The 12,950-nt window shown below is 51.5% G+C and overlaps 2 non-coding genes across 2 annotated transcripts; both read left to right on the top strand.

The window, feature by feature from the left end:
• The first annotated feature begins 2,788 nt into the window (after positions 1-2,788).
• Positions 2,789-2,983, top strand: LOC148647854 (U2 spliceosomal RNA). The gene has a single exon (XR_015927100.1). It is a non-coding gene; the product is annotated as a U2 spliceosomal RNA (small nuclear RNA).
• A 3,952-nt stretch (positions 2,984-6,935) lies between these two features.
• LOC148647853 (U2 spliceosomal RNA) lies at positions 6,936-7,134 on the top strand. The gene has a single exon (XR_015927063.1). It is a non-coding gene; the product is annotated as a U2 spliceosomal RNA (small nuclear RNA).
• The last annotated feature ends 5,816 nt before the right edge of the window (positions 7,135-12,950 follow it).

Raw genomic sequence — 12,950 nt, 5'->3', positions numbered from 1 at the left:
TCACGGGCTGGACAGGTAACTCCAGTGTGGTTTTCTGATCACATGCTGCTGTCTGTCTATATGACCTCTGACAACTCCGGGCCTAGATCAGGCTTCTGGAGATTAAACATCAAGGTATTGTCAGAGGTCGAGTATCGAAGTCAGATAACGACGGTATTGGAGACTTTCGATAACAGTAGATGGAAATTTACATCTGCAGTAAACTGGTGGGAGGCGTGTAAGAGGGCAGTGCGTAGGGCATCTATTAGATTTTGCCGTGTCAGGAAAAAGCAGGAAAAGGAAGAAATAGACCAGCTGCAATGTGAACTGCAGAATCTGTATGAAGCATTTAATCAAGGTAAGGCATTTGATGCACAGAAGGCTGCAGAGCTTAGACATAAAATGAAAGAATGGTGGACAACAAGAGCTAGGGATTTTCTTTTTAGGATTAAAGGTCACCTAATAGAAAATAACGAGAAGTGCTCGGCTCTTTTCTTTAGTTCGGTGCGAGCTAGGCAAGCACGGACATTGATCGAAGGTTTAAAACAGAAAGATGGGACTGTTACTTTTGACCCATTGGGTATGGTGAGTTGTGCGTCGAATTTTTATCAAGAGCTGTTTGTGGAAAAATCGGTGAACACTGGCGTGTGGGAAGAACTACTGTCAGGGATAGGTAAGAAGATCGTGAGCGCCGATGATTTAGATGGCGACGTGTCAGGTGAGGAGCTAAAGGAAGCAATGTCGGGGTTGCGGAAGGGCACAGCTCCGGGTATAGATGGTCTGCCTATTGATTTTTATTCAGTGTTTTGGGCTACCTTGCAGCCTATGCTTCTGGAGGTTTTTAAGGAGATCCTGATGTCAGGAGAACTTGCAGGGACTATGAAAAAGGGAATCTTAACTCTGGTTTACAAAAAAGGCCCTAAGGAAGATTTGGAAAACTGGAGGCCGATCCAACTGCTCTGCACCGATTATAAGATCTTGGCTAGGGTGCTAAGCAGGCGGCTGAGGAAGGTGATGCCCAATTTAGTCTGTAGAGAACAGACGTGTAGCGTCGAAGGTAGGAAGCTGTTTTGGAATCTTCAGCTTGTACGAGATGCCATCGAATGGGTAGAGGAGAGGGGCCTCGAGCTTATGCTAGTTAATTTGGACCAAAGTAAAGCTTTCGACAGGGTCCATCACCCCTTCCTGTGGGAGGTTCTTAAAAGATTAGGAATCAGCGAGAGTTTTATTCGATGGGTTAAGATACTATACAACAAGGTTGTCAGCAAGGTCAGTGTTAATGGAAGGTTGGGGACAGGGTTTGTGGTGAGTTGTGGTGTGAGGCAGGGGTGCCCCCTGTCCCCTTTACTTTATGTATTATACTTGGAGCCCTTCCTGCAACAGATCCGAAGCGACCCCTGGGTGGAAGGTGTGGTAGTTCCCGGTAGTGGTGGGCTACAGGCAAAAATTGCGGCCTATGCAGATGACGTAACGCTGCTTCTTACCTCAGACAGGAGTCTTCTCCAAGTTCTGCAGATTGTGGATAAGATGACGGCAGCCACAGGAGCACTGCTCAATAAAAGTAAGTGCGCGGTTAAATATTTTGGTAAATGGAAAGACAGACAAGATGTGGTCGGAGGCCTCACGCTGGAATCAGGTCCCATTAAGATCTTGGGCATCAGTTTCCTGTCCAGTGGCTCTGCCATAGCTAACTGGGAAAACAAGCTTTCTAAAGTAAAGCAAAAACTGGGGTTGTGGCAGAGCAGACCCTTGACGTACGTAGGGAAAGTGCTGGTGGTGAAAGTGGATGTCCTGCCGTTGCTCCTTCACCTGGCCTGGGTGTTCCCGCTGCCTCCCAGGTTTCGTAAAGACCTGGTGAGGGCTATCTTCCGTTTCATCTGGGGCGGAGGGTACGAATACATCAAGCGGGTGGACATGTGCAGGCCGGTGGAAGAGGGAGGCAGAGCGGTGCCTGACTTGCCGGTAAAATTGGACGCCTTGTTTGTCGCCGGTTTGTGCAAGATTTTACATGAAAGTCCGGACCACCTGTGTGTTTATTTCACTCGTTTGTGGTTTTCGTCTGCTGTGAAGCACTTGGTGGTCTGGACTAACACGACACCGAAAGCTGAGAAATTACCATGGCACTACAAACATGCAGTGCAGTGGTTGAAGAAGTACCCAGGTGCTAAAGAAGGGGTTGTGTCTGTAAATCACAAAGCACTGTACCAACTCGCAACAACTAGAGAGGATTCAGCAGTGGTGGGTATTACAGAGGAAGTGTGGAGGCAGAACCAGCCAGTAGGATTAGAAAATAAACTGAAAGATCTGAATTGGTTCATCCTGTGGAAGAGGCTCCCGGTCAGGGAGACGCTACACCGCCACAGCCTCTCTAGACAGGACAAATGTCCACGTTCTGATTGTAGTGAGACAGAAACAATTCAACATGTGTTGTGGGATTGTGATTTTGCACGACGGGTCTGGGATCTGTGTGGGGGGGTTCTGAGAAAGGTTAAACCGGATTTTAATGTAACAAGTCATGTGATACTGCGGGGGATTTCGAAACCGCGCCGATGGGGACAAAGTTTTTTGTTATGTCTGTTAATCAGTCTGGTCAAATATCATCTTTGGGCTTCACGCAAGGACCTTACAGAGCACGGAGTGAGTGGAGCGCCATCTGCTGTGGTATACAAAGCAAAGCACGATATAATCTGTCGGGTGAAATGGGATATTTTGCGGTGGGGATTCGCTGCGGCGAAAGAGAGGTGGAAGGGGTTATTTTCATTAGTATGACATGGTTTCGGGGTTGTTGCTGATTGTTGTTTGTGGTTTTGTATCTTTATAATAAAAAAAAAAAAAAAAAAAAAAAAAAAAATCTGTTCTTATCAGTTTAATATCTGATACGTCCCCCATCGGGGGACCACATATTAAACGGATTTTTGGAACAGGGAGCTGGATCAGGAGCTTGCTCCGTCCTCTCCACGCATCGGCCCGGTATTGCAGCGCCTCCGGGAGCGGTGCACCACCTTCTCTCAGCGGTGAAAAGACAGACGTAGGTAGCTAGGTAGCTAGCTAGCTAGCGAGCGAGCGAGCAAGCAAGCGAAGTGGACTGGAGCTCCTTCTTCTCGGGTCTCGTCCCTCGTCCCCCATCTGTGTGTCTCTGTGTTCTGTCTCTCTCTCGCCCTCTCGGTTCCCGTGCTCCCTCTGTGCGCTTTCCCGCGTCTCGACTCTCTGGGCAAGCAGGCCGGCCCCCTTTTCGGCTCCCGTGCGTTTTCCCTCCAAAAAACTTAGGTTTTTCAGCCTTTTCCCAGGGAGGCAGGCGTGGCTTGCTTGCTTGCTTGCTTGCTTGCTTGCTTGCTTGCGTGCGTGTCCGTCCCCGTCCCTGCAGGCGGGCCCCTTTCGACAGCTGGGCGTTTTCCCTCCAAAAAACTTAGTATATCCACCTTTTCTTTCTTTTTTTTCGGCAGGCAGGCAGGCAGGCGTGTGTGCGCGCGCGTCCCCGTCCCTCCCTCCCTCCCGAGAGAGAGCTGCCCCTTGCCTCTGCCCGCAGGTGCTGGCGCTCGGCTTTGGCTTGCAGCCGGTTGGGCGCAGCTGCTGCCGGTGGGAGGGGCCTAAGCTAAGGAGGCCGGGCGGCTGGCGCCCCCTGCGGCTGCGGTCGTTGTCGGGCCGTTGACAGAAGATCAAAGAGCAGGGCCCCCGCCCGGGACTGGCAGGAAGGCAGGCGGGCAGGCAAGAGAGAGGGGGAGCAGAGTCCCGCGGCAGGCCTCTGGCTGCAGGGAGGCCGGCAGCTGCGCGGGTCCCGGGCTCCAGAGGAGTCGGCCTGCGCCACTGTGCGCCAGCGGAACGCCCGCGCGTCGGTCCGCGCCTTTGTGGGCATCGCTTCTCGGCCTTTTGGCTAAGATCGAGGTTTAAGCCGGCAAGCCCGCAATTCCGAGATCTTAGTCGGGGGTCGGGAAGGCGACGGGAAGAGCTGGAAGGATCAGAAGGCGTGAAGGTCTGAGCGTGGAACGTGGAAGGGAGAAGATCGACGGCGGTGACGAGGAGGAGTGCAGAACGGTGCAGAGTTGGACGGCGGTGGTGGCAGTTACCTGGAGGCCGTGGAAGGAGTTGGTTCAGCGTGCTGTTGGCGTTCGGCTGGAGCGATGGCGGGATTCCCTGGGCCGAGGAAGGAGCGGAGGAAGAACTCCCTTCGCTTCGTGTTGCGAGGACGGGAAGGCCTGGGAGCATGGAACAGAGGGAAGTTTAAGGATTTAATTTTGAAGCGTTTTTTGAATGTACAGATGCCTGATTTAGTTTGTTTGCAAGATTTTTGTGAACGGGGGATTTTTGATTTGACTTTGATTTCTGAGTCTTTGGTTTGGGAACTTTGGGACTTGATACAAGTACGAAGGGAGGAGGCGCCATTGAGCCTCTTTAAAGTAGAACCGTGGTTTGCGGGGAATTTGAAAGGCATGACTGTTTTTGTGTTGGATCCTTTCGTTTCAGAGGAGGACTTAGAGGGGTTTTTGGGGAAATATGTGACATTGTATGGAAGAGGGAAGAAGGAACGGGATGAAGATGGCGTGTGGACTGGGAAGCGGCGGTATTGGATGAGTCTGCGTCAGTGTCCGGCGGCTGAGGAGGGGGTGCTTCACCCCCCGGCGTTTTTCGAAATAGGGTCGGACGGGGCATACCTGTCTTATCCGGGACAGCCCCGGGTGTGTTGGAAATGTTTTGAACTGGGACATTATGCGAAGCAATGTGGAAATATGAACTGTGGTCAGTGTGGATCACGAAGGCACGGGACAAAGGATTGTGTACGATGTTTTGTATGTGGGGAATGGGGTCATCTGCAGAGGGATTGTTTGAGGGGAAGGGGAAAAGTCTTTGTACAGGAAGTTGGTGTGAAGGAACAAAAGGGGGCAGAAGAGGTAGGGGGAGGTGTGATAGTTGGGGACGGGGAGGTGAGTGTGCATGATATGAGTGAGGTGTGCGTGGAGGTCAGGGAATTAGATAGGGAGGGAACGGGTGGGGGCGCCGAGGGAGGTAGTTGTGAGATTGTGGTAAAGGGAATGGATAGTGTACAAGAGGAGATGTTGAAGGTAGAGGATAAAGTTACAGGGGAAGGTGTGGGGAGTTTGAGGGTAACCGGAATGCGACCAGCTGAAGAGTGTCAATTGAGTGAAGGGCCAAGCGTAGCTGAAACAATAAGTAGTGTTTCTAAAGAGGGTGGGAGTGGGAACATTGTGGGGTTAAAGCGTGAATCAGGGGAAGGGGCGAAGGATTGTGTGCATGCGGAGACGTTGAAAGGGGAGGTAATGGAAAGTTTGAATGTGGGAGAAGGTGTGGGGTGTACAGTGGAGAAGGTTAAAAAAGAAGCTGGGAAAAACAAGGAGGGCGAGGGAGGTAAGAGTAAGTTGGCGGGGGAGGAGATGAAAGATGGTGTGCATATGGAGACGCCGAAGGAAGAGGTAATGGAAAGTTTGAATGTGGGAGAAGATGTGGGGTGTACGGTGGAGAAGGTTAAAAAAGAAACTGGGAAAAACAAGGAGGGCGAGGGAGGTAAGAGTAAGTTGGCGGGAGAGGAGATGAAAGATGGTGTGCATGTGGAGACGTCGAAGGAAGAGGTAATGGAAAGTTTGAATGTGGGAGAAGGTGTGGGGTGTATGGAGGAGAAGGTTAAAAAAGAAACCGGGAAAAACAAGGAAGGTGTGGCATCAAGAGGTGGAGAACGGATTGAGGATGGAATGAGCAAAGAACGAGTGGAGGGTGCCGAGGGAGGTAAGGGTAAGTTTGCGGGGGAGAGAACGGGTTGTGTGCAAGAGGAGAAGTTGAAGGTAGAGGATAAGGGGAAGATGAGCGTAGGTGAAGGGGAGGGGAATATGAGGGTAAAGGAAAAACGAATAGTAAAAGCAGGTGTGGTAGGTAAGGCGGAATTAGTGGAGGGGGTGAAGAATGGTGTGCATGTGGAGACGTCGAAAGGAGAGGTAGTGGAAAGGTTGAAGGTGGGAGAAGTTGTGGGGAGCATGAAGGGGAAAGTTAAAAAAGAAATGGGGAAAAGCAAGGAAGGTGTGACATCAGGTGGTGGTGAGGTGATTAAAGACCGAATGAGTAAAGAACGAGTGGAGAGGTGTCAGCAGAGACCTAAAGTGGAGGATGTGAGAGAAGTAGCCTCAAAAGTAAGTGTGAAGGGAAGTAGTAGTGACATCAGAGATAAGGGATTGTCTGCTTGGGAGTTTACGGATAGCGATGTTGAGAGAGAGCATGAGGAGTATGTCAAACAGTGTGAAAAGGAGTGGAAGAAGGAAGGGTATACTGAAGGGTTGTTGAAGATGCCGTTAACGGGCATTGCGAGCATTTCGTGGGACTTAGCACCTGGACCGCCGGTAAAAGAAATTGAGCTGAATGAGGAGAATTTTCCACCCTTAGGGTCTGCAGAGGCCACGAGGGGGAAAAAGAGTATGAAAAAGAAATCTGAAGTAGGGGTGAGTGCTGGGAAAGGTGAATGTATAAGTAAGTGTGCAAGTGGAGGTGGGGGTGCCCAGAGGCAATGTCCAGAGATCAAGGACATTCATTGTAAAGTGTGGGAGGAGTCTAGTCTCCACCCTGATTGGCAGAGGGTGATGAAGGCTAAATGGAAGAAATGCTTGGCCACAATAAGTGAAGTGGAACAAAGGTTTCCAGAGAATCGTATTGAGTTAATAAAGGACGGGGATATTCCAGTGAAGTTTCGGATAGGTGGGAAGACAGCGAATGAGTGCGGCCAGACGGCGAGAGAGTTGCATAAAGCATTAACTATAAGTTTAGAATTTGGTCGGCGGTAATTTTTGTTTGGATGGGAGCATTTATGCGGTGAAGAGTATGGAATGATCTGAGAATAGAGAACAGTTCATTTGAATAAGGGGTGGGATTATGATAATGATTGGTTTTGTGAAGTTTGGGGTTTTTGGGGAATTTTGGTTTCAAGGGTTAGGGGTTTTTGTTTAGCGGATTGTGGTTTGATGTATTTTGTATTTTTGTAATAAAAAAAAAAAAAAAAAAAAAAAATCTGTTCTTATCAGTTTAATATCTGATACGTCCCCCATCGGGGGACCACATATTAAACGGATTTTTGGAACAGGGAGCTGGATCAGGAGCTTGCTCCGTCCTCTCCACGCATCGGCCCGGTATTGCAGCGCCTCCGGGAGCGGTGCACCACCTTCTCTCAGCGGTGAAAAGACAGACGTAGGTAGCTAGGTAGCTAGCTAGCTAGCGAGCGAGCGAGCAAGCAAGCGAAGTGGACTGGAGCTCCTTCTTCTCGGGTCTCGTCCCTCGTCCCCCATCTGTGTGTCTCTGTGTTCTGTCTCTCTCTCGCCCTCTCGGTTCCCGTGCTCCCTCTGTGCGCTTTCCCGCGTCTCGACTCTCTGGGCAAGCAGGCCGGCCCCCTTTTCGGCTCCCGTGCGTTTTCCCTCCAAAAAACTTAGGTTTTTCAGCCTTTTCCCAGGGAGGCAGGCGTGGCTTGCTTGCTTGCTTGCTTGCTTGCTTGCTTGCTTGCGTGCGTGTCCGTCCCCGTCCCTGCAGGCGGGCCCCTTTCGACAGCTGGGCGTTTTCCCTCCAAAAAACTTAGTATATCCACCTTTTCTTTCTTTTTTTTCGGCAGGCAGGCAGGCAGGCGTGTGTGCGCGCGCGTCCCCGTCCCTCCCTCCCTCCCGAGAGAGAGCTGCCCCTTGCCTCTGCCCGCAGGTGCTGGCGCTCGGCTTTGGCTTGCAGCCGGTTGGGCGCAGCTGCTGCCGGTGGGAGGGGCCTAAGCTAAGGAGGCCGGGCGGCTGGCGCCCCCTGCGGCTGCGGTCGTTGTCGGGCCGTTGACAGAAGATCAAAGAGCAGGGCCCCCGCCCGGGACTGGCAGGAAGGCAGGCGGGCAGGCAAGAGAGAGGGGGAGCAGAGTCCCGCGGCAGGCCTCTGGCTGCAGGGAGGCCGGCAGCTGCGCGGGTCCCGGGCTCCAGAGGAGTCGGCCTGCGCCACTGTGCGCCAGCGGAACGCCCGCGCGTCGGTCCGCGCCTTTGTGGGCATCGCTTCTCGGCCTTTTGGCGAAGATCCTGAGTGCGTGGCCTGACCGCGGCTTGGGCTCTGAGTCAAAGGCGGGAAGGGGTGGACGGCGCGGCTTTTTCCAGGCGACGGCGATTTTTTCTTTGTGGCGGATAGGATTCCGGCCACTCTACACAAGATGGAGAGGACTTCAAGCAAGAATGCAAGACCAAGGCATACTGTGCGTTTTGTGCTGCGAGTGGAGGCTTCTGACAAGGATTTTGCCAAGAGGGATGCTTTCGAGGATGAAGTCCTTTTCAAGCATTTGTCCTTACAGCCTGAAGAGATCTATTGCCTCCAGGACTTTCCAGGTAAAAAGATTTTTGATTTGTCACTTTACTCTGCTGAACAGTGCACGAAAGTTTGGTCTGTTTTGACTGCTCGCAGACTGGAGGAACCTTTTGTTCATTTTTTCCTTGAACCTTTGTTTGCACGGGAGGCGAGACCCATATGGGTCCATATGAACAACCCTTTTACCCCAGACGCAGACATTGTTAATTTTCTTAAAAGATTTGTTGACGTTCAGGGCACGGGTATCAAGGAGATGGATAGGAAGAGAGTCTGGAACGGGAAAAGGAAATTTCTGGTGCGTTTCAGAGCGGACCCTAGTGCTGAAGATGGGCTCTTGCACCCTCCTGCTAACTTCTCAATTGGAACTTATACAGGTTATCTGTACTACCCTGATCAACCCTTGGCGTGTAGACGATGCAGGCAGAAGGGCCATTATGCTGCTGACTGTGATGTGGAGGTCTGTCGAAGGTGTGATACTGTGGGGCACAGCACCTTCATGTGCAGGGCTGAGCCGAAATGTAATCTGTGCGGGGTCTCTGGGCACATTTACAGGGCGTGCCCAAAGAAAGGTATGAGTTTCGCAGCCGTGGCGGGTGGCACATCGGCAGCAAGTGTTACCTCAGTTCACCAGGCAGAAGATGCAGCAGAGGGCCCGGCACCGGCGTCGCTGGTCCCTGACGCTGGCGAGGAGGTGATGGAACCTGAGGGTGTGGATCAAGGGCAGGAGGTAACGGACCACAGGCAGACGGCAACAGCACTTACCTCAGCAGAAGATCGCAGCGGCGAAGAAGAGACGGAGGCTCCGGTGAGTACTGAGGAGGTCCTGGGGAGCGCAGAGGAGGAAGGTGGGGTCTCGCTCGCCGCGCTAGAGCATATAAGAGCGTTGGCTGAGGAATCAAGCCTGCCCTCTGCGGAGGAAGTAGGGTCAGACTGGGGGGACAGAGTGGATGAAGAGGAGGCCATGGACACCGTCCAGGCCAGGAAAGTTGTGAAAAGAAAGGCGGAAAATGATGTGCCGCCCTTGGTGAAGAAATCGGGTGTAGATCCCATGGAATACCTTGAGTCGATGGCCACAGATTCGTTGGCCCAGGCCGAATCTACTCCACTAGGGTCGGAGGGCGAGGTAAGTGGTGTGGGTGACCCCCCCCTTACGGCAGAGTCGGGTATGTCCTCAGGCTTTGTCATTCCAGAAACGGAGATGACCCCGACCTCGGCAGAAGCCTCAGAAGAACACATGCAGCCACGCGTCGCCCTGCAGAGAGAAGAACGAGATGTCTTTATATTCGCTGAGGTACCTATGAGGTTCAAGAAGTTCTGTAAATGGGACGAAAAGGCCAGCAAAATAGTCTGGCCTAGGACCTTCAATGAGCAAGGGCTATCTCCGGCAGGGATTGTCGTGCGTTGTGAGCACTCTGGTGAGGAGATTTCAACCCTCGAAGTAAAGGGCCGCAACCAGATAGATGCGACCAATAAGAAGATGTTGTTGGGTGACTTTGTAAAGAAATGGATAAGGGACAAGGGAGAACTGAAGGAGATGTACGAGGTGGGGGTGGAAAGGCGCCCTGACAAAGTGCTGAAGATTCTGGAGGTCCCGCTGCAGTTTTTGGAGGCCTGTGCCTGGAAGAACGGAAACGTGCAGTACCCGCCCCGGCCGTCAAACTTCCGACGTGTGCTGAGGTTGCATGAAGGAGTGTCAGTTGGCTGTACGCGATCAGGAGGTAAAATAGATAAACTATATTTGCAGGGACAAAGGGAGGCGTCAGTGCGTCAAGCCTACATGGAGCTGATGAGCCTTTTTACTGCCCCCTAATGTTGAAAATATTAACTTTAAATATTCGGGGTTTAAGGAACTTAGTAAAGAGGACGGCCTTTTTTTCTTACCTGAAAACCATGGTTTTTGATATTTGTTTGGTGCAGGAAGTCCATCTAAAAGATGAAAGAGACGTCATACAGTTCACTCGTGAGTGGGACAGAGGAGATTCTAGATGGAATATCGGAGGTGTCCACTCCTCGGGAGTTGGAGTTTTATTTGGCAATCGCAATTTTATAGTGGAGAAATGTGTGAATGTAGTGCCTGGGAGAGCCTTATATTTGGATATTTGTTCGGGTGAGAATTGCTTTCGGTGTGTGTGTGTGTATGCCCCGGCAATGATGGCTTTACGGGCAGATTTCTTTAAGGAACTTTATCCTGTTTGCCTTACCAACAAATGGATCATCATGGGAGGAGACTTTAACGTGGACCTCCAAGATAAGAGGGATCCAGGGGCAAAGCAGCTCAATCTTCTTCTAGCACAGTTTGGACTTTACGACTGCGCCTACCGGATCCGAAAGGAGAAAGCAGAGGCCACGTGGAGGAACGCTCAAGGTACTGTGAAGCGCCTTGATTATGTATTCGCCTCACTGGACGTACCTGTGGAGAAGGTGGTGGTGCTGCCGGTAGGTTTTTCTGACCATGCCCTAGTAGAGGCCCATTTTCCACATTTAAGGAACCAGTTTGGGCGTGGGGTGTGGAAGTTAAATACGGAGAACCTAAGAGAAGACGAATATGTCAAGGTAATGAGGTACAAATTGCAAACATGGTGGAAGGAGAGGAATCTGGGGACTCCCCTGATTGATTGGTGGGAACACTTAAAAAAGAAAATTAGAAAGGAGACCAGAATTTATGGCAGAGCAAGGCTCAAGCGTGAGCGGCAGAAGGGCAGGGCGCTGCAGGAAAGATTAAACACCTTGTTTTCCCAGTGTAATAAGGATATGTCAGTGTGCCCTGAAGATATTGCAGCAGCTAAAGCTGAACTGCGCACTTATCACGAGCAAAAGGCAAGGAGTTACCTGTTCAGAGCCCACGTGCAGTTCATACAATCTCACGAAACATGTTCCAGTTTTTTCTTCCGGCAAATTCGTCAGAGACAGAAGCGCAGTGTGATGACTGGCATTCAGACTTCGGAGGGGAAAATAGTTACTAGTAGTGAGGAGATGCTGGAAGTGGTGAGGCACTTTTACCAATGTCTTTTTTCCCTAAAGACGGTGGACGAGGCCATGGGTGCAAAGCTGCTGAGCGGTATTACAGCGCAGGTTCCTGTCAAAGCCCAAGAACAGTTGGAGGCTCCTATAAGCTTGCAGGAACTTGGCGACGCTCTGCTCGGCATGAAGGCTGGTAAGGTACCAGGTAAAGACGGACTACCAGCCGAATTTTATCGGACGTTCTGGGATATCTTAGGGCCAATCTTACTTCAGGTGACGGAGGAAATCTTTCGTAGGAAGGCTATGTGTGAGTCTATGAGGGAGGGAATCCTCACACTGTTGTATAAAAAAGGACCTGCAAAGGACCTTAAGAACTGGAGGCCGCTGCAGATGTTGTGCGTGGACTATAAGCTGATCGCTAAAGTGCTGGTAAACCGCTTGAAGGGGGTCCTAGCTCATGTGATCGGTTGGGACCAAACCTGCGGGGTTCGAGGTCGGCGTGCCAGCTGGACCCTCCAACTAGTACGGGATGTGATAGCGTGGTCCGAGAACAGGAACGTCCCGTTGCTGATCGCCAGCTTGGACCTAGAAAAAGCTTTTGACAATGTCTCACACACCTTTGTCTGGCAAGTGATGGAGAAGATGGGATTCGGCCCTGTCATGCTGGGCTGGTTAAAAATACTGTACTCACAGGTTGGCAGTAGAGTTCTGGTGAACGGGCACCTGGGAGGACTGGTTCTCCAAGAGTCTGGTGTGCGTCAGGGCTGCCCCCTGTCCCCATTACTTTTTGCACTATATATGGAACCTTATGCGCGGGCAGTCCAGAAGGAGCCATCCATTGACGGGATCCTCGTACCTGGGAGTGGAGGAAAAAGAGTTAAGGTGGCATTATATGCTGACGATGTTACCTTATTTCTCAGCTCTTACCTTAGCCTACAGGCGGCCTTGGACGTCTTCGAGAACTTCTCCCTCGCGTCAGGTGCAAAGCTAAACAGGGGGAAAAGTCAGATCAAGTTCTTCGGGCCTTGGAAAGAACAGCTGGGACCAGCGCATGGATTGGACATCTGTCAAGGGCCCCTTAAGATTCTAGGGGTGTTATTCACGGCACAGGATGCTGCTTGGTGCAATTGGTCCCAGAGGCTGGAGAAGGCTAGGCTGCAGCTGACGCACTGGAAGAACAAGCAGCTGTCCTTTGTAGGTAAAGTCCTGATCCTGAAAGTGGTGTTTCTGCCTGTGCTGGTTTATCTAGCATCGGTGTATCCCATGCCTGCGCGCTTCAACAGATATCTGGTAAGGGAGGTTTTTATGTTCATGTGGGGGGGAAAATATGAGTATGTGCGCAGAGTCGATATGTATCGCCCAGTGGAAGAAGGCGGACGGGGAGTTCCCAACTTCCCTGTAAAGCTAAACTGTATATATGTGTCTGGCCTGTGTATAGCTCTGCATTCCCCAGTCTCACATCCCTTTCAGTATTTTGTCAGGTTCTGGCTATCTAGCCACGTGCGCGCCCTGGCTCAGTGGTCCAACAGTTTGCCTCATGGGAACGATCTGCCATGGCACTATCGGCATGCGACACACTGGCTGAAACAGCACCCTGAGCTTAAAGATCACCAGGTCCTGCTTAACCACAGACGGCTCTATTCTGCAGTAACTCAAGCTGAAGAGGCCAGCCTCGTAGGTGGCGTCCCCAACGTGGTCTG

This window comes from Lepisosteus platostomus, chromosome 15, assembly GCF_059453375.1.
Source record: "Lepisosteus platostomus isolate fLepPlt1 chromosome 15, fLepPlt1.hap1, whole genome shotgun sequence".
In the NCBI taxonomy this organism is placed as follows: Eukaryota; Metazoa; Chordata; class Actinopteri; order Semionotiformes; family Lepisosteidae; genus Lepisosteus; species Lepisosteus platostomus.
The sequence above is the reverse complement of the archived record's forward strand: the minus strand, read 5'-3'. Positions and strand labels throughout refer to the sequence as shown.